Consider the following 26,058-nt stretch of genomic DNA (forward strand, 5'->3'; position numbering starts at 1 on the left):
CCTCCTCCCCAGGCAGGATTTCTCTCCCTCATGTCACTGATCCAGTGATCCCAGGTGAATCTGATTGTGATGATATGTTTCTTCCTATGACTTATTTTACTTTGTGATGTATAGACTGCAAACACCATGCAAACAGGAAAAAGTTCTGGTTTTGTTCAGCCTTGTATTCAGCGAGGCGGTGGCGGCGGTGATGGGGCTGAAGATGGAAAGCAGCAGCAGACCCGCCACACAGTTAGGATGTGAGGTTGTCAGGACGGGACCAAGTTCCCGGGTCACAGAACTGGGTGAGGGGTGGCGTCATTTTCCAACAGAGGAAAACCTGGAAGAGGGCCAGCTGGATGTGCCTTGGAGACACGCAGTGGAGATGTCGAGCAGACGGCTGTCTTCCTGGAGCTCGAGAGAGCGACCAGGGCTAGAAATGACAACCTGAGAGTCCTCAGTGTGGTCACAATGAAGACGCCTCAGGAGAGGTTTTAGAGTGAGAAAAGTACGGAGCTGGGACCAGTCCTGGAGAAAGTCTAACACCTGGGAAGGGAGGATGAGGCTGAGGAGACAGGGTCCAGGGTCCAGCCCCAGCCCCTGACTTCTGGTAGCCAGGATATTGCACTGTTTCTTTTTATGGAAAAAAAAATGATCTCATATTCTACAAACTCTGATCTGAGTCATTGTGTCTCGAGGCAAATCTAGATGGTTACTCATGGTTCTAAAATCTTTAATTGAACAAAGATGTGTTGGCTTGTGATGCAGTTAGACCCACGTAGTTCTTCTGTTCAAAAAACCCTTCCAAAGGTTAAAGTTTTGCTATTTTATCTCCTGTTTCCTGAATTACAATGAGGTTGATCACCTTTTCCTTTTCTTACATAAATAGGTAGGTGGGAGCCGCCTTAAAATTTAGAGTGGGGGGTGGGGGAGAGGAGGATAGGAGGGGGTTTGGGGGAGAGGAGGACCTGGGGAGGCACATTTCCAGAACCCTGATAGCTCAGTTGGTAAAGAATCTGCCTGCAATGCAGGAGACCCTATTCTATCCCTGGGTTGGGAAGATCCCCTGGAGAAGGGAAAGCCTCCCCACTCCAGTGTTCTGGACTGGAGGATTCCATGGACTGTGTAGTCCATGGGGTTGCAAAGAGTCAGACATGACTGTCACTTCCCTTCCCAGCTGCAAAACCTCTCCTCCCTCTGCTCCCATCGTCAGAGGCCTGACCACATTTACTTGGAATAATTCTCAGAACAGAAGCAATCACCTCGTCTGGGGAGAGACCCAAGCTGCCAGGAAGCCTGGACTCCAAGCTTCTCAGATGGAAGACCCTCCAGGGGTGCACGGTGGAGGGCGGTGGCCATCTGTGCCTGAAGCCAACACCCCGGATGCCTTTGTGGGTTTGCCCCTGAGCTGACACGGGGAGGGGGGCCTCGGGGTCATTTCAAGGGAAGGCCAAGCAAGACGTGGCCTGGAGTGTGTCCATGAGGCTGAGGAGGTCACTTTCAGTGGGGGCGGTTTGGGGAGAAGGGGTTTTCAGGGAGTGAGGAGTGGGTGGGAGGTGAAGGGATACCGAGGAGGCAGCAGATGACGCTACAAAACCACATCATCACTGACAAATTTTTGTTTTAATCCAGTAAAACGTGAGAATGTGTGTCCTGGGTGGAATGGAGGATAAATTAGGAGTTTAGGATTAACACTCACTACTATATACGGAGAAGGCAATGGCACCCCACTCCAGTGTTCTTGCCTGGAGAATCCCAGGGACGGGGGAGCCTGGTGGGCTGCAGTCCAAGGACAGGACTGGCACTTCCCTTTCACTTTTCACTTTCATGTGAAATGGCACCCCACTCCAGTGTTCTTGCCTGGAGAATCCCAGGGACGGGGGAGCCTGGTGGGCTGCCGGACGTCTCTGGGGTCGCACAGAGTCGGACACGCCTGAAACGACTTAGCAGCAGCAGCAGCAGCACCACTATATATAAAACAGATACACAAGGTCTCGCTGTACCGCACAGGGAACTGTACTCAAGATCTCGTGCCTGCGTGCTCAGTTGTTCAGTCGTGCTCGACTCTTTTGTGACCCACTGGTCTGTAACCCACCAGGCTCCTCTGTCCCTGGGTTCCCCAGGCAAGAATCTTGGAGCCGGTCGCCATTCCCTCTCCAGGGCATCTTCCTGACCCAGGGACCGAACCCACGACTCCGACTTGACAGGCGGATTCTTTACCACTGAGCCATCCTGGAAGCCCGCATTAGAGCTATCTAGCTAGTGGCTCAGTTCTAGACAAGGGACCCCACATGCAACTTCCAAAGAGGAACCGAAATGGACGGGAGAGTGGCAGGAAGGGGAAGGAGGGTGAGCAAGGAGGACGGACCGGGGAAGTGATTCCCTGACGCGCGACGTCCTTGCGGGCTGCTGAGACCCGATTCCCAGCAGGAGCGCCTAGCGCCCCCGCCAACGCCTCCCTCAGGAGAATTTAACGACCGGCACGATAAGGAGAGAGAAAGCAGAGATGTGGGGGTGAGACTGGGAGATTCAGGGTGGTGCCCCTCAGGTCCGCTTGCCACCTACCTCAGACTGCCCGCATGCCCGGGAAGGCAGACCCCGGCCCTGCTCCACACCCGCTCCGGTGAACCTTGGGCCGGAGGAGGGCTGCGGCCTGCCGGGTGACTTGTGTGCACGCTGAGCTGGGAAGACTCCTAACTTGGGGAAGCGCCAAGAGGTCGGTGGTGGGTGCCATGACAAAATCATAACGGAAGATAAGCTCGTCTTTCCAGCTCAGTCTTCAAAATTTAGTCTCGGCGCTTGCTTTGCTAGCACGTATGCTAAAAATAACTTACAAACAACAACAAAACTCAAATAAACACAATTACTTATAGCTTACTGGGATTATTTTTGGAAAAAAATTAGGAAACCTAAAAAAATGTACAGATAATAAAAATCACAGCAAGTTCAACAATTAGAGAAAATCCCCACTACTATTTTGGCTATTTCTTTTCAGTCTTTTTCAGTATTCAGATCTCGATATAGTTATATAATTGAGGTCACCTGCTCTATCCTCTTTTTCTCCTGACATCGTATCTATCATAAGGAAAATTTCAAGTTGCTAAAAAGCCTTTGAAAAATTAATGACTGCTTAATGTTGTCACTTGGATGAAAGGAACTATCAACAATGTTTTCATCATTGGACATTTAAGTTTCTGTTTTTTCCCTGTTTTATTCAGTATATGGGGCTTCCCAGGTGGCGCTAGTGGTAAAGGATCTACCTGACAATTCAGGAGACTCCGGTTTGATCCCTGGGTCAGGAAGATCCCTTGGAGAAGGAAATGGCACCTCACTTCAGTGCCTGGGAAATGCTATGGACAGAGGAGTCTGGCGGGCTACAGTTCATTGGCTCGCAAAGAGTCGGACACGACTGAGGGACTGAGCACCATTCAGTGTACCGCATACAGCTTTTATTATTTAAGATCCAGCCTCATTAAGTTAACGGGTCTCTTTCTCACGTCTCTTAGCTCCAGCAGGCCTCACTGCAGAGCTCTGAGAGGCGTGTATATCAGGCTCAGTACTTTGCATCCTGAGAGGTACGTCTGTTGAGCTGGGGTCCCAGGGGAGGGTTCTCTCCGCATGTACAACCATGGACGGGGAAATGAATTTGGCTTAGAAGGATATTGTCAGAAAGAGTGAATGAAACAGCTATCCTAATAAAATCGAAACCAGGGGATTTTGCTGAAGCTGCTTTCAAAACATGAATGACCCATGCAGACATAAGGAAAGAATAAAGATCGAAAGGTTTGGTTTCTATATGATTGTTTTGGAATTTTTCCAGTTACAAAGTGTTATTTACTAGTACTGTAAAAGTATGCCAAAAATACATCTTCGAATGCAGAAGAGATAATTAGGTTTCACTGTCCCAAGTAAAAGGAAAAGAATTATTTTCTATCTGATCTCTCAAACTCTGGCTACCTGCCTGGTATTTCCCTGCGATTTCACGCTTTGGCATGGCCTTCGGGCAGGCACCCGGAACGGTACCAAAGAACAAGGCTGCCAAAATAACCCTTTCACCCACTTTTCAAAGGAAACCAGCCATCTTAAATCTATATTTAGAGGATAGCTAAAATTAACCATTGCTTCTGAAGATTATTGTTTTTGTGTCATATTTCTTACACTGCAGCTATCCCTGGTTACAAGCCAACAGAATCCATGGAATTCATAATAAATACAAGTTATCTCACCTGAATCTTCAAGCTTATAGAGCTTTAACTAGATGGTGTCCATTTCCCTGCAAAACAAACCTTAGGCAAATTTTTGAAAAAGGAAAATTGTGTCTTCGGATATTCTTGCTTTGATTTTTTGGGTTCCTTACATGTTCTTCTTTTTCCCTACATGCAAACCAGGAATCTCCATTATTAATCAGTACATCAGGTGACTCTGAGGCACCTGACAGATATATAATGGGAAGAGGCACAGATGGGTAGGATTATATAAATACTGCCAGTGGGTGGTTAAATTATCATGTTGAATATTGGGCTTTTTCCTGTGTTCCCTAAAATGGAAGCAGGGAGGAGGCCCCAAATCTGTCTCCCTCTGGGCTACATTTATTCCTCAACTACTCACTCACTCATTCATTCATTCCCTCACTCATTCATTCATTCACTCATTCAATCATTAATTTACTCATTCAATCAGTCATTTAACAGATACATCTTAAATATAAGCTCTTATTAAACTGTAGGGAGTGGAAGGTACAGAGCACCCAAGGTGGGAAAGACTATATTTGCCATGAATTCTAGTGTGGAATTTGCGCACCTTAACAGGCAACCACAGTGTGAGACAAAATTAAAGAAATACCAAAGGATACCTGCAGAGTACATCATGTGAAATGCCGGGCTGGATGAAGCATAAGCTGGAATCAAGATTGCCAGGAGAAATATCGATAACCTCAAACACATGGATGACACTACCCTTATGGCAGAAAGAGAAGAAGAACTAAAGAGCCTCTTGATGAAAGTGAAAGAGGAGAGTGAAAAAATGGCTTAAAACTCAACATTCAGAAAACTAAGATCATGGCATCTGGTCCCATCACTTCATGACAAATAGATGGGGAAACAGTGGAAACAATGAGACTTTGTTTTTTGGGGCTCCAAAATCACTGCAGATAGTGACTGCAGCCATGAAGTTAAAAGACACTTGTTCCTTGGAAGAAAAACTTGACCAACCTAGACAGCATATTAAAAGGCAGAGACATTACCAACAAAAGTCCATCTAGTAAAAGCTATGGTTTTTCCAGTAGTCATGTTATGGATGTGAGAGTTGGACTATAAAGAAAGTTGAGCACCGAAGAATTGATGCTTTTGAATTGTGGTATTGGAGAAGACTCTTGAGAGTCCCTTGGGCTGCAAGGAGATCAAACCAGTCCATCCTAAAGGAAGTCAGTCTTGAATATTCATTGGAAGTACTGATGCTGAAGCTGAAACTCCAATACTTTGGCCATCTGATTCAAGAACTGACTTATTTGAAAAAACCCTAATGCTGGGAAAGATTGAAGGTGGGAGGAGAAGGGGACGACAGAGGATGAGATGGTTGGATGGCATCACCTACCCAATGGACATGAGTTTGGGTAAACTCCGGGAATTGGTGATGGACAGGGAAGCCTGGTGTGCTGCAGTCCATGGAGTCACAAAGAGTCAGACATGACTGAGCGACTGAACTGAACTGAAAGGATACCAACATTTTCAGGAAGTCTTTTTTTTTTTAACTTATTTCTACCTCATTTGGCTTCAAAAGAGGATTTGGGGTAGCTCCAGGGATACATGTAATGCAACAGAATAAAAGTAAAATAGATGAGAAAGGCAGAGGAACATAAGGGTAGAAAAAGATGAAATCAGAGTCAACACCGTACACGAAATGTCTATCTTCAGTTAAGCACGTGCATTAGTAGAGGTGGGCTGCACACTTGGGTCTGAGCTTTCTCAGCTGCCATAGGAAAGAGTCCCATCCTGTGGTGAGTTCACTGTACCAATAAAATATAAAATTTCCAGGGATCGAGGTCTGAGAGAAGTCTCTTTTGTGGGTCTCCATTTAGGGTACTTTCGTGAGGCAGTCGACACTGTTCCCAACCACATCCCTTGCAAAATACAAAGCTGTGTTTCACAAAGCTATCTATTGTAATACTAAAATGCAAAACAATGAAGTTGGACCCTTACCTCACACCATATACAAAAATTAACTCAAAATGGATCAAACCCCTAAAAGTAAGCCCTAACACTAGAAAGCTCTTAGAAGAGACTTCCCTGGTGATCCAGTGGTTAAGACTCCACGCTTCCACCCGGGGGATGTGGGTTTGATCCCTGGTCAGGGAACTAAGATCCTCTATGCCTCGTGGTATGACAAAGAAAAAAAAAAAAACAGCAAAAGAAAAGGAAAACACTTAGAAGAAAATATAACAACAAATCTTGGTGACCTTGGATTTGACAATGGTTTCTTCTATATGGCATCGAAAGCACAAACAATAACAACAACAGATAAGTGGGACTTCACCAATATAGAAATCTTCTGTGCTTCAAAGGACACAGCAAAGAATGAAAAGACCACCTGTAGAGCGGGAGAAAATACTTGCAAGTATAAGGAACTTCTTTCAAAGTATAGAATATAATACTATATTCTATACTGGCAGTATAGAGTATAATACTATATTCTATAATATAGAATATAATACTGGCAGTATTTATAAAAGAAACTTATACAACTCAGTAATAAAAAGACAAACAACCCAATTTAAATAATAGACAATAATGGGCTTCCCTGGTGGCTCAGATGGTAAAGAATCTGCCTGCAATGCAGGAGACCTGGGTTCGATCCCTGGGTTGGGAAGATACCTTGGAGAAGGGAATGGCTACCCACTCCAGTTTTCTTGCCTGGAGAATCCCGTGGACAGAGGAGCCTGCTGGGCTACAGTTCATGGGGTCGTAAGAGTCAGACGTGACTTAGCGACTAAACAACAACCACCTGGGGAGGACTATGCCGCTGCAGCAGCGGCACTACCAAGGTGAGATGTCCCCGTTTCAGAGGATGCTGCTGCTGCTGCTGCTGCTAAGGCGCCTCAGTCGTGTCCGACTCTGTGCGACCCCATGGACTGCAGCCTACCAGGCTCCTCTGTCCATGGGATTTTCCAGGCAGAGTAGTGGGTTGCCATTGCCTTCTCAGATTTCAGAGGATGCATGGTGCTCATGTTAAGTGGTGAAAGAGGCAAATCAAAAGACCACATATTACATAATGCCATTTATAGGAAATGTTCAGAACAGATGAATCTGTAGAGACAGAAAGCAGATTAGTGGTTGCTTAGAACAGGGGGAGAGAGACAAAGAAGAGGGGTAATTAAAGAGTGGCTTTTTTATTTTTTGGTTAGGCAACTTAAACGTTCTAAAATTGACGGTATTGACGAGAATACAACTCTTGAGTGTTCTAAAAACCAAAAACCATTGAATTGGACACTTTGAGTTAACATTTATATCTCAGTAAAGATGTTACCAAAACAGAAACAATCCCAGGAGAATTTAAAACATTGCAATCAAGTATATGGCCCTCTGATGGTCTGACTTGTCCCAGACAAGTCAAGAATATCTAGAAAAAGACATGCTGCATATCTTTCTAAAAATCATCCATTAATGTCATTTCTCATAAGTGAGCTCTGATACGAATGGAGTACCAGAGAGTTCACATTACGCTTTCTGGCAGGATCCTAAAAATACAATTTTTGTGTGTGATTAAGTTCTTGTACCTTGGCAAACCAAAATGGTGTTCTTTCACGAGGCCTGATGGTTTAGATATACTCTGGTGAGAGCGCACTGAGGTGTTTGGACAACAGCACTGCTCAGTGCTGAGAATTAAGATGAAACAGTGAGTTTAGTCAACAGAATGACTGTTCACCACACAGAACGAACCTGAACCATTACACTTGATGTGGTCCCAAGCACCATAATGAACTGAGACGACATACATTAAAAAAAAAAATAAAGTGGTATCTGTTCTGATTTTCTTAAAACAGACACTGTAACTAAAGTAATAATAATTATTATTATTTTGAAGACGGGTATTCAAGGGACAGTTGGACACAAGCTCTGGGTGAGTCATCATTATCGGCATGGCTTCACATTATCTTGTGTGATGTGTGAAGTTCAAATATTATTACATTGCCTCCCTCAAAAATAACTACAGTACAAGGGGAGGGAAGGCCAAAGGTCATCTTGTTCTGGGTAGAGACCCCAGATCAGTCTTCTCCTTGACGTCATCCAGGGATGACGCCTTGCCTGCTGGCATCGCCCGCTCAGAGCCCAGGTTTCCCGCTGCAGCGCTGTCTTTAGAAGCCCGGCCTGCACCCTCACCTGCTGGCCTGCTCTGGGCACTTTCTCTCACTGGTGTCTCACTGGAGATCACCCAGGTCCATCTCTGTCCCCTCAAAGCTCCACCTCTCTGCCTCTGCATCCTGCACGCAGTCCTCATCTCAGGCTTTGGCCCCTCCCCAAATCAGTCTCTTCTTAGTATTTGTTTTTGGCCAAGCCACGTGGCATGTGGGATCCTAGTTCCCTGACCAGCGATCAAACCTGTGCCCCCTGCAGGGGAAGCATGGAGTCTTAACCACGGGGCTGCCAGCACGTGTGTGCTAAGTCACTTCAGTCATGTCTGACTCTTTGTGACACCACGGACTGTAGCCTGCCAGGCTCCTCTGTCTGTGGAATTTTCTAGGCCAGAATACTGGAGGGGGTTGCCATGCCCTTCTCCAGGGGATCTTCCCAACCCAGAGATCAAACCCAGGTCTCTTATGTCTCCTGCACTGGTAGGCAGGTTCTTTACCACTAGCGCCACCTGGGAATTCATGCTGTAGTTCTGCATTTATTCCCTTCAAAAATACAGATGGTGAGAGAAAATAGCGTGTAACAAAACAGAAAATAGTATGGTCCTATTTTTTAAAAAATGTACTTTCATATCAACAAGCATGGAGTTTCCTTCTCTGGGGTCCACGCTGCGTGGCTTGTGGGATCTCAGTTCCCTGACCACGGGCTGACCCGGGGCCATGGCAGTAAAGGCACCACATCCTAACCACGAGTTTCCTTTTTTTACCAACAAACGTGAGATTATACAGTTTGGCAACTTAGGTTTTTATGTTTTATGCCATCGACCTCTCTCCGTTCTTAAAAATGACAAAACGTTATTATCCATACAAATGTAAAGTTACTAATAAGTCATGTTCGTTTTCTTTGATACTATTATAAACACAGATTTGTATGTATTTTTAAGTGTAATCACTCCTAGGGAGAAGAATTTGGGGTGATTTTTACTTTCCTCTTGTACTTTTCTTGTTGTTTAGCCGCTAAATTGTGTCTGATTCTTTTTGATCGATGGACTGTAGCCCTCAGGCTCCTCTGTCCATGGGATTTTCCAGGCAAGAATACTGGCTTAGCTGCCATTTTCTCCTCCAGGGATCTGCTTGACGGGGGATCAGAGCCACGTGTCCTGCATTGCAGTTTGTCACTGAGCCACCGGGGACACCCCTGCGTATTTTTCCCACCAGATTTTTTTTTTTACAATGAAGAATTATTTTTTTAAAAGCAGTAGATTGCTCTCTTAATCATAAAAAGCTGGTCTACATAACAAAAACAAAGAACATAAAGCTCTGATTTCAAATCCTCCAAATAAAGCACAAGAGAGGAGAGGCAATTGGATGGTTTATGTGAATAAGATCTGGGGTTTTCCGTCACTTTATGCATCTCACCCGAACCCAGGAACCCTGTGAGGTGCTGTGGTGCTGAAATTCTAACGCATTTGTAGGAGACGTTAACACTGAATTATGGCATGCCGACCGTTGGCTTTGAGCTTGTTCAGACACTCACAGATCAGCTCCAGTTGTGCATGGTCAACAGAGGCCTTACAATCCAGAGAATGTTCAGACAGAGGACAAAGATCACAGGTCAGTGCTGAGCAAACCCCCAGCAATTGGCACAGAAGATGCAAGAGGATGCGTGCGTGTCCTCAAATACTTCCTGCTTTTGAAAGCAGGATGGAGTCCTTCTGTGTTGCCCCAAAGAGCAAAACTAGGCCAAGGCACTGGGACTCATACAAGCCAGCCCGATACCCGCTGTACACCAGCGCTGCAGCGAGCTCCCCACTGCTCTTAGCGTTTACTCTCTGGGAAGTCATGGCGCTGGGGGCTGATCCAGACGACAGCCAAGCCCCCTTCTGCCCATAAAGGCATATCCTCAGTGGCCTCATAACCTGCTCACTTCTCAATCTCTGTCTTCAGTCACTTCAGTTCAGTCGCTCAGTCGTGTCCGACTCCCTGAGACCCCATGGACTGCAGCACGCCAGGCCTCCCTGTCCATCCATCACCAACTCCCGGAGTCCACCCAAACCCATGTCCACTGAGTCAGTGATGCCATCCAACCATCTCATCCTCTGTTGCCCCTTCTCCTCCTGCCTTCCATCTTTCCCAGCATCAAGGTCTTTTCCAGTGAATCAGTTCCTCATATCAGGTGGCCCAAGTAATGGAGCTTCAGCATCAGTCCTTCCAATGAATATTTAGGACTGATCTCCTTTAGAATGGACTGGTTGGATCTCCTTGCAGCCCAAGGGACTCTCAAGGGTCTTCTCCAACACCACAGTTCAAAAGCATCAATTCTTTGGTGCTCAGCTTTCTTTATGGTCCAACTCTCACATCCATACATGACTACTGGAAAAACCATAGCTTTGATTAGATGAATCTTTGTCAGTAATGTCTCTGCTTTTTAATATGCTGTCTAGGTTGGTTATAGCTGTCATCTCTGTCATATCACTTACTTTGAACTACAATATCGTTGGGAAGGATAAACTAGGAGCTTGGGATTAATATACACACACTTCTACATAAGACAGATAACCAAGAAGGACCTGCTATAGAGCACAGGGAATTCTACTCAGCACTCTGTAATAACCTGCATGGGAAAAGGATCTGAAAAGGAATGAACATGTGCATGTGGATAACTGGGTCACTACCCTGTACACTTAAGACTAACACAACACGGTGAGTCAACTACATGCCGATAAAATAAAAAACAGCACAACCGCGGCTGCGACAGCTGCACGGCTCTCAGTCAGGGTAGCCTGCGGCCCACAGCTCGGGGCTCATACCAAAGAAAATAGGAGTGCATCTTGCTGAACAACCTCATGTCTTTCCACTTGCAGGATTCATCTCAATAAAGGAAAGTTTTGCTAATAACAGACAGGCAGTGCTGCCTGAAATTGGCAATGACGATTCAATCGCCTCCCCCTGATGACCCATCAGAATCACTCGGCAGGACTCCCATCGATTGTAGCATCCTCTGTTGGCAAGGACACTTTTCTGTGAATCACTGGTGTCTACGCCGGTTACAGTCAGGCTTATAACACTTTAAATGCTATGAATAAGGTTGTTTTATCACAGCTATTTAAAGATGGCCGTTTTGACCACGTATTCTGTGTGACAGTCTCACCCCTTAAGGCTGGCCCTCGTGTTAATTTTAACCCGCACTCCTCTTCTCTTCCATGCCTGAGTCTGGCTCCGTTACAAAACCTTACCCATTCCTTTATTCCTATCCCACAGGAGTCTAAGCTCTTCCTCATCCTCTCCCATCGAGGAAAGGCTGTGATTCCTCAGGAAACGGTGTAGAAGGCCTTAGGTAGGTACGAGACATAATTTCTCATCTCTCTCTGGGCCCCCTCTCTTAGATGCAAAAATCTGAAAGGCAAGGAGTCAAATGAAGAAGGAGTGAAGGAAGATGCTAAAGTAGTGCCCCAGTGGCCAGGATGGGATTGCTGCTGTTCAGTTGCTAAGTCTTGTCTGACTCTTCAGCGACTCCATGGACTAGACCTTCAGGCTCCTCTGTTCATGGGATTTCCCAGGCAAGAATATTGGAGTGGGTTGCCATCCCCTTCTCCAGGGGATCTTGACCCAAGGATTGAGCCCGCATCTCCTGTGTTGTAAGCAGATTCTTTACCACTGAGCCACCAGGGAAACCAAACTCCTGAAGGGAGGCTCATTTTTTTCAAGCGAGATTATTTATTGATTGTTTGTAATCTCTGTTTCCTTTCTATTATCTTCTATAATGAGAAAGCCTTTATTTGGTCTTGCTTAGAAGTTTCACTTCCAATGAAGAATCATAAAGGATTAATTTATTGATTTGTTGATTTCCTCAATTATCCATTCACCGATCCATCACACCGTATTGAACACTCTGTTCAACAGGCAGGGAGATGAGAAGGGACAAGACACGGACCTGCCCACCAGGTGCCCATTCTGCAAAGTGGGCAGGAGCTCCCTCCTCGATGCCCTCCAAACGGTAAGGTCAACATCGGGACACCGATGATGTCATCTCTACTAGTGAATTCTCTTCCCAAAGGCCAGGCTTGAAGAAGCGGGTTTGTATTGAGATGGCAGCTCTCTGGGAAACTCCTGTTCACCCTTTGAAACTTACAGATGACACTTAGCGTACTGCCTGGCTTCTTATCTGGTAAACGTTCCCTGGCTTGTCCTGGTGTGGTAGGGTAACGAGTAATTCCCCAGACAACTTGGGCACTTCATTGTTTATCTTTCTGTCTCCCTCTCCCAGAGACTTAACTCCTCTGGGAAGGACTGGGTTTTAGTACTGCTGCACCCTAGCACCTGGCAGTGAGTCGGGCACATAGCTGGCACGTGTTGGTGCCCTGTCTCCGGAAGGGGAGTCAGGGCCGCCCCTCTGTTCGGATCTCTCCACAAACTGTCGGGATGCCAAGGTGCTGGACTGGCTGAGCAGCACAGGGAGGGAGGCTTAGAGAACTCCTTTTTACTTAAGGGACAGTTCTTTCCATTCTAAGTCTTAGCGTTGTCTGTCTTCCATGCGAAGCTTCCAAATGGGTTTTCCCCTTGATGAGAACTGCTGACCATAAATCAGTCATTTCTGTACATCTGTGCTTCATCCAGAGCAGCGCAGTGGAGTCCTTGTGTTTAGGGGTCCTGCCCTCTGCACCTCATGTGCTGGTCTGAGCCAGAGAAAGGAGTCGTTATCATCAGGTCTGTTACCCTGGATACCCTGTACCCATAGTGATCAGATTTTATAAACAAGGGTCAGAGCTTATGTTCAGTCGTGGAGGGAGGACTCACGGAGTAAGGCAGAAATTGGGGCGTGGTGGACATGATGTCCACGGTGGGGTCACTGGGCCCCCCGCCGAGTCCAGCTCTCAGAGTGTCTCGTGTGCGCTGTCCTCTTTCAAAGGCACCACAGTGGTCAGCAGGGTTAATAGAGCACCGAGCCGTCCTTGCCCCTTATGCCGTGAGAAGGGCCCTGTGCTTGGACCTGGGCTTGAATTCCTGGCTCTGTTACCTACTGACCTATGACGCTGGGCGAGTGGGTGGGCGTCTCTGCGCCTCTCTGCGTTCCTGCTGCAGGGTGAGCTGGAGAGCAAGTGCGCTGCAGCACACGGCCTGTGCAGTAGACACCATCGGCACTGCGTGCACACTGAGGCCGCTTCTGTTTCCTCAGCTCCTGGGGACAGGCGGAAATGATCATCTTACAGACCCAAATCAGATTAAGCCAAATCAAGATTTAAACAAATGTTAAAAAAGGAAAAGACAACAGCTTTAAAATTCTGGCTTCCAAATTCCTGAATATTTCACTCCAGGAGCTGTCACGTTCAGAACAGCCTGGGTTACAGTTGGATTGGGGTTCCCTCGCCCCACTGTGGGCGCCAGGGCTGGACACTGTGTATTCCTTGGGGTCAACAGAGGCCAACTTCCCTCTGTGTAAGGGCCCCACTTGGCCGAGCGCAACGTTGACTCTCCTTTTGTCACGGATGTTGCTGAGCGCTGTTCAGAGTGCGATTCACAGTCTTGTCAAAATCACATTCTGCATTTCTTCAAACAGATACTGAAGTGTATGGTCTATCATTTTGTGTAGAAACTCATGGTCTCTGAAGATCTGCTTATGTGATGTTTCTCAGCAGTAACATTGTGAAAGCTGGTGGTTGTCTAATAAAGGTTCCTGGTTTCAAAATCAGTTTATTTCCTTGTTTCCTTATAAGTGTGTTTAAGTTCATTCTTGATGGTTTTTCCCTAAATTTTTCCAAGCTATTAAAAAGAGGCTGACTAATGCATTTGTACAATGTACACAACACTCTGAAAGGAAAACAATCCAACTGAAATGAACCACAGTGCAATTGTGGTTGAGATTTGTTATTACGTGAAAAGCAGAAAGGACAGAAACAGCCCTCCTTCCCTTTTAAACATACGTACATATGTAACATATGTGCATGTTTAGGTATGATAAAGATACCTGAAGATAAAAGACCAGAAAGGTACATACCAAGCTGGCAGCAGTGGCTAGCCCTAGGTGGCAAAAGTAGCAATGACTTAAGGTTTTCTTTTTCTAATTCCTAATTTATGGGTCCCTTGACAGTCTAAAATGAGCATGTGTCCCTTGTTTAAGAAGGGTGGAGAAAGAAAGTTACTTTAAAAATATATTTAAAATATGTTCTAATTTAAGTATTTTATATTAATAATAGAATAAATACATTTTATCATATATTATATAAAATATAATACTTAGAATATTTTTAAAAATCTGACTTCTAAAATAATAAGCTGGATGGACAATGACGTTAAGGTTCAGTTCAGTTCAGTCGCTCAGTCATGTCCAACTCTTTGCGACTCCATGAATCGCAGCACACCAGGCCTCCCTGTCCATCACCAACTCCCGGAGTTCACTCAGACTCACGTCCATCGAGTCAGTGATGCCATCCAGCCATCTCATCCTCTGTCGTCCCCTTCCCCTCCTGACCCCAATCCCTCCCAGCATCAGAGTCTTCTCCAATGAGTCAACTCTTCACATGAGGTGGCCAAAGTACTGGAGTTTCAGCTTCAGCATCATTCCTTCCAAAGAAATCCCAGGGCTGATCTCCTTCAGAATGGACTGGTTGGATCTCCTTGCAGTCCAAGGGACTCTCAAGAGTCTTCTCCAACACCACAGTTCAAAAGCATCAATTCTTCGGCACTCAGCCTTCTTCACAGTCCAACTTTCACATTCATACATGACCACTGGAAAAACCATAGCCTTGACTAGATGAACCTTTGTTGGCAAAGTAATGTCTCTGCTTTTGAATATGCTATCTAGGTTGGTCATAACTTTTCTTCCAAGGAGTAAGCGTCTTTTGATTTCATGGCTGCAGTCACCGTCTGCAGTGATTTTGGGACGTTAAGGTTGCTTATGTGCAAAGCTCTAACAGATCAATAAGATCTCAAGTGCCTCAACAGAAATACTTATAAAGGGCCTGATGAGACAATTCATAAGAGAAAAAAGTTCAGTGTCCAACCCAGGTAGGAAAAAACTAGACCTCGTTCTTAATCAAAGAAACAGAAATTAAAGACAGCAAACCTCATCAAATTCTCATTAACTGTTTGATGCTGGAGCAGAGCGGTGAGTCAGTAACAAGAGCCCCCATCTATTGAGTGTTTGCTGACAGGCAGGCACTGAACTGAGCCCCAGAGCTTAAGTAACCTGTTCGTGACGACTCTGAAGCCAAACCAGGCTCTGTGAACTAGAAGCTCCATGGGTCAGTGGGGCAGAGAATAGAAACCGCAAGGCTCCTGAGGAATACCGACAATCTGCTTTCCAGGAGTCTGCCTCAAAACAAACCCTCTCGCCAACTCATCAGATCCTACCTTCTAGGAATTTACCCCTCACGGTCAGATAATTATTTTCATTACCTGAAAATAATCAGAATGCCAACAAAAATAAACACAAAAGTGTGCTAAAGTAAAACGTGTAACTTAGAGAAATAGTGAAATAAATGATATTATATCCTATTTTGCTGTCCTAAACGTAGCTATTTTGAGGAATTTTTAGCGACCTAGCAAAAGGCTCATGATTTAACACTTTAAACTAGTAAAACACTCTAGCCAGATCACCATTTGGAGAAGCCCACAGTTGATAAGCTCTCATCCCCAGGTACAGAGCTTCCAGCCAACTTTTATTGTGTCCCACTCTTAAATATATGAAAGAGAAAACTAAAAAAAAAAAAGACACCCCCAAATTGTAAAATTAATATCATTGGTATCCATGAAACGAGAATAAGATACTGTTAAAGGATAAGAGAAATTCAGGGAAGAAAATAAGAGTTTTTGAAAATTAAAATAGTATGGCAAGACAAATTAAAAACTCAACACAAGGTCAGAGACTTCCCCAGTGGGCCAGTGGCTACGATTCCGAGCTCCCAATGCAGGGTTCTGGGTTCAGTCTCTGGTTAGGGAACGAGACCCCACGTGTCACAACTGGGACCCCACATGCTGCAACTAAGACCTGGAGCAGCCAGATAAGTGAATATTTAAACAAACCAACAAACTCAGTAAGAGGTGAGAAGATAAAGTTGGGGAAACATCCCAGAAAGCAGAATTGTTGTGCTTAGTCTCTCAGTCGTGTCCGACTCTCTGCGACCCCATGGACTGTAGCCGGCCAGGCTCTTCTGTCCATGGGATTCTCCACGTAATAATACTGGAGTGGGTTGCCATGCCCTCCTCCGGGGGATCTTCCCGACCCAGGGATCGAACCCAGGTCTCCCACATTGAAGGTGGATTCTTGATCATCTGAGTCTCTGGGGGAAGGGGTAGAAAGCAGAATAAATAGATAAAATATGGAATGTGAGAAGAAAAAAGGAAATTAATGATTCTATCCAGGAAATCCAACATTAAATAATAGAGTGTTCAAAGGTGGGAGGTGGGACATCAGGGGAAAGAGAGGAAATGATCAAAGAAACTATTTGAGAAAAATTCCCAGACATAAAAGATAAGTGTTTGCAGACTGAAAGAACCTCCAAGTGCCAGCTCCATGACTGAGACGCCACGACACCAAGAACACCATCAGTACCTGTAAGTCAGCTGTGCTGTTGTTTCGTCACTCAGTCGTGCTTGACTCTGTGTGACCCAGTGGACTGTAGCCCGCCAGGCTCCTCTGCTCATGGGATTCTCCAGGCAGGAACACTGGAGTGGGTTGCCATGCCCTCCTCCAAGGGATCTTCCCGACCCAGCAATTGAACTCACATCTCCTGCATTGGCAGGTGGGTTCTTTACCACTGAGCCACCCAGGAAGCTCATATTTTAAGAATAAGCAGATCAGCAGAGTCTGGGGCTTGTCTGCCGCCCCGGGGACCCCACCCACCTCTGGGACTGCTCGTCCATCTCGAAGAGTGTCAGGACCACCTCATCCGTGTAGGCCTGGGCCAGCACGTGGAGCACCTTCCAGATGGTCTCCTGGGCCGTGGCATCCGTGGCACTGGGCATGTGGTGGTAAACGTGCTTGATGATCTCAGGCACCTGCGGGGGGTGGGGGGAGTGCGGAGTGCCTGCTTCCTGGGTGCTCGACACCCGCTCGGCAGGAGCCTCGGACCCAGGCATAGTCAACTATACTTCAATAAAACTAAATGAATAAAATAAAGTTTAGAATAATAAATAAATAGAACGAACCTGTGCAGACGCTGGGACTAATGAAGAACAAGCTTTCAGACAGAACAATGCAGTCTTCACAGAAAGGATCAAGAGTAACAATGACATCCAGCTCTGAAAAGCAGCCCTAGAAGCTGGAGGATAACTGCTAGAGGCCTTCCGACGTCTAAGGGAAAATCATTTCCAGGCTAGAATTCAGTACCGTCCACCAAGCATGAGGGAAAGACAAGAGGCATTTTCAGATGTGTGTGGCCACAGCTTCGTCTCCGGTTCACCCTTTCTCAGGAAGCTACTGAAGGACACACTCCACCAAAAAGAAGGGGTAAATGCACAGAAAGGACAGTCGGGGTCATCGAGTAAAGCAGGGCTATGGGGAGCCAAGTCCACATTTTCCCCTGTGGAATGTCCATAGATGGAATGAAAACCGAGAACTAGGAACTAGTCAGAAAAGCGTATCATTTAGACATGGTAAGCACGAAAACAATCAGCTCAAAGAGTAAAAGTTAGTCACCTCTGGGGAATGGGAAACTGGAGGTGGAGGTCCATGCTTTTTATCACAGGTCTCGGGCAACCGTTTGACTCTGTAACCTCTGTATAACTTCTAAAAGAATAAAAATTCAGCTTAAAAATTCACATAGATAATATTACTGGCTGAAGGAAACTGTGCAAACACGATTTGAATATATTGCTTTCTCACGGTGTCACTTCATGCAGAACCAGCACTCTGAGACTCTAGGAAGAGTCGACAGACCCCATCCCATAGCCGTCAGGTGTCCCGGACGCCTCTGACAAGTGCTGGGCGGCGGTCAGTGGATCCTTGAAACCCTGTCAAGTGCCTGAAGGGCCGGCCCTCGGTGGTGGTGGTGGAAGGGCCGCCAAGAGGCTCGGAAGCCTGACAGCCCAGGTGGGTCTTCCTCCCACCACACCGAGCAGCTCTGCGTCCTCTCGCAGCTGGGTGTGCACGCTTGCACACGGCTGGGGCAGGTGGGGTACGTGTGTGGCTTGCTCCTGAGTGTTTCCAAGCTCACTGGAAGCCCACAGTCTTGCTGCAGTAACACGGAAGTGCTTATTTCAGCCCGTAGAACTCTGACCTGAAGAAGGCAGCCTAACGGAGCTTTCAAGATGCCACACAACAGCGCCCTGAGGATCTGGGTGCCCCTGCCCCGCCGGGGCCTCTCACAGCTACTTTCGTATTAAAGTTGTCTGACTGGAGACGGTGCTCTCGCTGTCGGTGGACTTGATGCTGAGCTGCCGCTGCCGACTCTCCTGTGTCCATAGGATCAGCTGCTTCTGAGGTCAGCACCCAGGGGAGGCACAGCTCTCCAGGCCATCCACTCAGGGGTCAGAGCCTGCTTAGAACAGGATAACTATTATTTAATTTAACGAAAAAGTGAGAGAATGGGGAGCCTACCTCCAATCCGTATTTTATACTGCTTAGGAGTGAAGGTTCTTTGACCTGATCTCAGCAGTAACGGGCTTCCCAGGTGGCGCTAGGGGTAAAGAACCCGCCTGCCAAAGCAGATTGACATAAGTGACCTGGCTCAATCCCTGGGTTGGGAAGACCCCCTAGAGAAGTGGCAGCCCACTCCAGTATTCTTGCCTGGAGAATCCCATGGACAGAGGACCCTGGTAGGCTATGGTCCATAGGGTCGCAAAGAGTCAAACACGACTGAAGTGAGTTAGCATGCAGAGCAGTAATATCATGCTAATAAATTTTGAAAAAAGAATGACTAATCATTCAGGATTTGGGGACAATTTAATTCTAGAACCCAGAACTCGGGCTGTGGGTGTGCCACAGAGGTACACGTTACTTTCAGCTCTCGTGGGCCCACTGCTCCTGAGAGCTGCTTAATCTCATCAGATTTTAGGTTAGGTCCAAAAACTCATTGCCTAAAAAACTCAAGATATGTGGCAGAAATAGTAAATTTAGTCAGTTTCGCCTTTCAAAGATGGGTTAAATGAGCTTTTAAATCCATCTTAAGAAATGGTGATTACGCAGTATCTTCTGTAGGAAATTCACCCCTTAATTTTTGGCCTACCACACGAAGTAGGTGAAGATGACAACTACAAGAGTAAAAGAAAAAGCAGCCGACGGGGACAGGCCATGTCATTTGTTAAGGAGGAGAGTGTGACACCAGAAAAACGCCAGCCAGGAACCACAGCATGTAGGTTCTGTCTCCACTCTGCTGCTCTGCAACGTTGGGCAAATGACTTCTTTTCCTAATCTTTAGAATGGGATGTTGTAGGCCAAGATGAGATCACGCTCCGTAAAAGTAACTCACAAACTATAAAGTACTATGCAAATGTTTATAAGGAATAAATGAAATACCAGGAACTGGAAACGGGAACTTGCATGGGCCAGCCTCAGGAGTTCTGGCGCTTACAAATAAATACTATGCCGGGGGTTAGATTTGAGGGGGGATTTCCAAGCAGTTTGGACTTGTGCCATCTTACTGTTGATTTTTAAAGTTTCATACTTATTCCTTCTTTCAAAAAGCTGTTTTTTTGGGGGGAGGGGTATACATGTAATAACACCACTGAATTTTACAGTGATTGGTATATGTATGTGTGATAGAGGAGCCCGTGAATGTGATGAGATGGTCTGGAGACTAGAAATCTGAAAGTTGACTATCTGGCCAATTAAAGCACTCAACAACACACGCTCACAGCGCACGCTCAGCAGTATTCGTCCAGTGATGTGGGTGATGGGGGCCTACCTGCAGGGTGCCTCTGCCAGCGTAGCACCTTGATCTGAGAAGCTGCTGGACTACCGACTCCACGTGCGAACGGTATGAGTTCCGAGGGCTGAAGCTGACTTTGGCAGAAGATACAAGTTGTTTCAACATGCCAACATTTTTAGGCTTTCTTTGTTTTTCGAATTTCTCAGCAGACCATGGCAACCACTCAGTGGGTCTGTTTGCCTGGAGCAATTTGCCCGAATTGCATAGAAGAGGGCACCACAGGCATCAGCAACTTTCCTCCATGCTCTGTTTCCAGACACCAAAGCAGTGAGATACCCCTGTCTTCCTTAAACTGTCCACACCGTGTCATTATCTTCCAGACACAACAGGAAGTGTGGAAGTCGTCCTTAGCTCTGATTTTTCTGGGATGTTCTAGGAAACCACAGGTTGTCCGATCCTGCTAAAATGTTGAGCTAGTTTTCCAAAACTCTCCCAGAAATATGTTGTGACATCTTTTTTAAAAAATGCAAGTGGAAGTCTAGATTTATGACAGACACAGTTCACAAATAATTAGCAGAGTAGCTACTCTGGATAGTTTAGAGTTATTAGGCTTTTAGGCCCACAGAGTTTTTTATATTACTTTGGAGGAGCAGTTCTGATTGTAAAAGACACACCCATCCACTGGAGAAACAGAAAAAAAACAGAAAAACAGGAAAAAGGACATTTTCTTAAATTTTACCACATAGTAGCGACATTTAGGAGTATTTTTTCCATTTTTTTCTACATGTACCATTGTATCTTTGTGATTGTATTGTGACACAAATATGTATGAAGATTTTTGTCATTTAACGGCCTAGAATATTTTTGCCTCATGCTATTGAAAAAATCTTTTAAAATCTATTTTTACAAAGCATATTTCTCATAATAACATAGAAAATTCAAAAAATATATAGTAGATGTGGAAAATAAAATAATCCATAATCCTACAACTCAAAGTAATCATCATTAATACTTTGCCATATTTCCGCTCTTCTCTTTAAATGCATTTTCTTTTACATAGCCAAGATAATACTTCTTTATTCTGTTTTCCTTCACTCACATATCTTAAGCAGTTCCCCACAAAATTAAAAACATTTGATAAAAATTACTTTAAATGTCAGCAAGTGTTCTAGCATGTCAATATACATGCTGGTCATACCAATGTATCATATGCATGTATGTGCATGCTTAGTCGCTCAGTCATGTCTGACTCTTTGTGATCTCATGGACTGTAGCCCACCAGGCTCCTCTGTCCATGGGATTTCCCAGGCAAGAATACTGGAGTGGGTTGCTATTTCCTCCTCCAGGGGATCATCCCAATCAATGTACTTCCTTAAACACTCCTCTTCTCAGTCAAGGTTTTTTTTTCTAACAGGTTAAATCTTTAAGTAATCCAGGAGTCTTGAGTTTTGTATTAATTTTCAATAAAAACTCCAATAGCTTGAGAAATTCTACCAAAGCTAAGGAGGAGAAAATGGGTCACTATAAATACGAAGTCAAGACGTCATCGTTCTCAACCTCAGGTACTGAGATGGGCCTTAAATATTTGCTGCATGTACATTTGCTTCTCGCCTTTTCCAAAAAGAGCTTGAGAAGGTTTATAGAGATCCTCAGAAATTAGGACAAAGCACAGAGGTGCTAATGGCAGGCCACACTTTTGATTCTGAGCATCCAGCTGCCAAAGCAAATTAATCTTAAGAGTCACAGTTTCCTTACAATGGAAACTACGCTCAGCTCAGAAGGGCCGCTTTGCCTGGTATGGAGACCCAAGAGACTTCTTTAAAAGAGAGTGAAAGCTTTGGGCTTGGCATTGGAGGCTGTGCCTGAGCCTAGGAGCAGAGGGTCTGAATTCCAGCTCTGGCCTGGCCACTCACTAGCAGAGCAAACTGGGTAATCACTTGTTTGCTCTTACAGCCTTTATTTCTGTCACTTAGGGGTCATTTTTTAAGTACCCCACCATGTGTCACTAAGATTGGAAAAGCAAATAAGAAGCTTGTGTCCTGAAGGAGCACAGATCCTGGTGGGGAAGACCAATGTGTGCGTTGCTTGTTTGAAAACTCAGCCCAAAGCTTATCATAAACGTGTAAACCAGGGCTCCCCTGGTGGCTGAGTGGTAAAGAATCTGCCTGCCCGTGCAAGGGACACGGGTTTGATCTCTGGTCCAGGGGACTCTGGAAGCCGCAGAGCAACTGAGCCCATGAACCACAACTACTGAACCTGTGCTCTGGAGACCGGGGGCTGTGACTACTGAAGCCCATGAGCCTAAAGCCTGTGCTTCGCAGCAAGAGAAGTCACCGCGATGAGAAGCCCACGTACCACAAGGAAGAGGAGCCCCGCTCGCAGCAGCTAGAGAAAAGCCCACGCAGTAACGAAGACCCAGTGCAGCCCAAAATAAACAAATAAACAAAACCATATATATATGAAAAACATTATTTTTAAAAAAGTATAAATAGGTCTGCGGATGTCCTATCTGACACCTGTGACTTTCAGGTTAATCCAGACACCAAATAGCACCTTCTGCAAACTTCCATTATGCTGGTCAAAATCCATGCCCTGAATTAGGGAACGCTGAAAGCTTAATAGGATTGAACCTTCTCAAGCATCGGTGAAGCAACCGGGCCGGTATGACTTGGAAAACTGAGTGCGCGCAGAAGTAAGTGGCGGTGGTATTCTCACTCCTTTGTAATTATAACGCGGGTTGTTTTGCAAAATCTGTTCCAGCAGAGCGCAGTCTTTTTGAATTGCATGCCCTATCGGAAAGCCAGCCCTGTCTTTCTGTCCCTACATCCACTTCTCTGGTACGACGGTCTGGCCAAGCCCTTTCCAGTCTCTACGTGATGCCCTCCCATCCACCTGTCCACGCAGTCATCGCAATTCCCCTCTACTGTTCCACCTTCAAGTTGAAAATATTCACATTTCTTTGGCACTGAGTTTTCTTTGGTTTCTTGTATCCAGTTCATCAAACTTGACGACTTTTTTTCCTATAGCACACATTCAGGTTTTCCACTCACCTCTGTTCTCACAGAGGCATCCTGGCCTCTATTCTGGGGTTTCCCAATAGCTTCCCCTTGTGGCTTTCTGCATTTTCCCCCCAAGCCCCCTTCTAATTATTCCTATAGATCTTTACATTATTAGCTTCTACAGTGACTTGGAGAAGGCAATGGCACCCCACTCCAGTACTTTTGGAAAATCCCATGGATGGAGGAGCCTGGTAGGCTGCAGTCCATGGGGTTGCTAGAGTCGGACACGACTGAGCGACTTCCCTTTCACTTTTCACTTTCATGCATTGGAGAAGGCAATGGCAACCCACTCCAGTGTTTTTGCCTGGAGAATCCCAGAGACGGCGGAGCCTGGTGGGCTGTCGTCTCTGGGGTTGCACAGAGTCGGACACAACTGAAGCGACTTAGCAGCAGCAGCAGCATGGCGACTTACTTTTTAGAATTCCTTTAATAACTCTGCTGTTTTCCAGAGTAAATAACTACTTTGGACTCAGCGGAAAACTATAAAGACTCTAATCAGGATTTTCCATCCAAGCAAGTTTTTTTTCACATAATCTTTGTCTCTCAGGCATGAGACCTGTCATTGGTCACTATGATACTCCCTCCTCTTTTAAGACTCAGAATCCCAATTCACAAGAGATTCTTTCATATTTTTATTATTATTATTTGTTTAGGCTGTGCCAGGTCTTAGTTCTGGCATCTGGGATCTATTTCCCTGACCAGGGATTGAACCCATGCCCCTTGCATTGGGAGTGTTACCCACTGGACCACCAGGGGAGTTGTGATCCTTTCATATTTAACTTTGCATTTTCTAATTCCATAATTTACATATATTAGCCTTGGAGAAGGAAACGGCAACCCACTCCAGTATCCTTGCCTGGAGAATCCCAGGGACAGGGGAGCCTGGTGGGCTGCCGTCTCTGGGGTCGCACAGAGTTGGACATGACTGAAGTGACTTAACAGCCTTTCTGCACTTTTTTTTAAATGTTTGATATAATTATTTAAGATTCAAATCAACATTTCGAAGCAGACTTAACTCATTGGAAACATTATTAAGGCAGAACGCCAAATGAGTCAAATTCAAAGCACTATTATTTCTTCCGTTCACTGATGGAGTTTATTATTCGTTTTGCATTCATTAATTTTTTTAGTCTATGCGTATCTGTATTTCTTTTTTTTTTTCTAATTTTATTTTATTTTTAAACTTTACATAATTGTATTAGTTTTGCCAAACATCAAAATGAATCCGCCACAGGTATACATGTGTTCCCCATCCTGAACCCTCCTCCCTCCTCCCTCCCCATACCATCCCTCTGGGTCGTCCCAGTGCACTAGCCCCAAGCATCCAGCATCGTGCATCGAGCCTGGACTGGCAACTCATCTCTTACATGACATTTTACATGTTTCAATGCCATTCTCCCAAATCTTCCCACCCTCTCCCTCTCCCACAGAGTCCATAAGACTGTTCTATACATCAGTGTCTCCTTTGCTGTCTCGTACACCGGGTTATTGTTACCATCTTTCTAAATTCCATATATATGTGTTAGTATACTGTATTGGTGTTTTTCCTTCTGGCTTACTTCACTCTGTATAATAGGCTCCAGTTTCATCCACCTCATTAGAACTGATTCAAATGTATTCTTTTTAATGGCTGAGTAATACTCCATTGTGTATATGTACCACTGCTTTCTTATCCATTCATCTGCTGATGGACATCTAGGTTGCTTCCATGTCCTGGCTATTATAAACAGTGCTGCGATGAACATTGGGGTACACGTGTCTCTTTCCCTTCTGGTTTCCTCGGTGTGTATGCCCAGCAGTGGGATTGCTGGATCATAAGGCAGTTCTATTTCCAGTTTTTTAAGGAATCTCCACACTGTTCTCCATAGTGGCTGTACTAGTTTGCATTCCCACCAACAGTGTAAGAGGGTTCCCTTTTCTCCACACCCTCTCCAGCATTTATTATTTGTAGACTTTTGGATCGCAGCCATTCTGACTGGTGTGAAATGGTACCTCATAGTGGTCTTGATTTGCCTTTCTCTGATAATGAGTGATGTTGAGCATCTTTTCATGTGTTTGTTAGCCACCTGTAAGTCTTCTTTGGAGAAATGTCTGTTTAGTTCTTTGGCCCGTTTTTTGATTGGGTCATTTATTTTTCTGGAGTTGAGCTGGAGGAGTTGCTTGTATTTCTTATATACAGCCTTGTTTGTTTTGCTCTCTCACTAAGTTGTGAGTCCTGGGGACAGTGAGCTTGTCTGCTGGAAAGTCTTCCTGGGGCGTCAGACATTTCTGTCTATCCCTCTCCATGGCTTCAGCCCTGTGGTCTGAAGGGAAGAGACCGTCTTTTCTTAGGATCTTGCTTTTTCCAGTCACACGATTGGTTAAGGGGTAAGACTGTAAACCAGTGTGAGCCAGTCACAACAGTCCACTCCTCAGACCACCCGTGATTGGCCCACCAAGGGACATGTGACCCACATGAGGCCAGAGTCCTGTCTTATGACTTTGGAGAGAAAAGCTGCTTTTTCCCTGTTGTGTGTAGAGGTGTAAGAACCAGGAGTCTGGACCTTGTTGGGCATGACATCTCCCACCCGCGAGAATGGTCTGGGAGGATGTGGAGAAGCAGGCCTCTTCACATGCCTCTTCTTGACATTCTGACATTTAATTATTCAACTAGTTATTCATTTCTGATAGCTACCCCAGTATCCTTTCAATAAATCTCCGATTTTATGTGTTTCATCTAGTTTCAGTGGAGTTTCTGTCGTTTGCAACCGAGAGGGTCCTGACATAGAAAATTTAAACTGTATTCTGGAGTCCTTGTAGCAGAGAGCTGTAAAATGCTAACACACATATAATGCAAGCCTTAGAGAATATCAGGCCAATTATCTTAACT

General features: G+C 45.4%; 1 protein-coding gene across 1 annotated transcript in view; it reads right to left on the minus strand.

The window, feature by feature from the left end:
- Positions 1–6,735: 6,735 nt before the first annotated feature.
- The window catches only part of LOC138991227 (uncharacterized), a 30,809-nt gene continuing 11,486 nt past the window's right edge, over positions 6,736–26,058 (minus strand). Inside the window, exons 4-6 of the mRNA XM_070384668.1 lie at positions 20,167–20,811; positions 17,166–18,798; positions 6,736–17,052 (exon numbers count right to left, since the gene is read on the minus strand). The gene's annotated coding sequence lies outside the window, so the exon portion shown is untranslated. The remainder of the gene's footprint in view (positions 17,053–17,165; positions 18,799–20,166; positions 20,812–26,058) is intronic.

The sequence above is a fragment of the Bos mutus genome, chromosome 16, assembly GCF_027580195.1.
Source record: "Bos mutus isolate GX-2022 chromosome 16, NWIPB_WYAK_1.1, whole genome shotgun sequence".
Lineage (NCBI taxonomy): Eukaryota > Metazoa > Chordata > Mammalia > Artiodactyla > Bovidae > Bos > Bos mutus.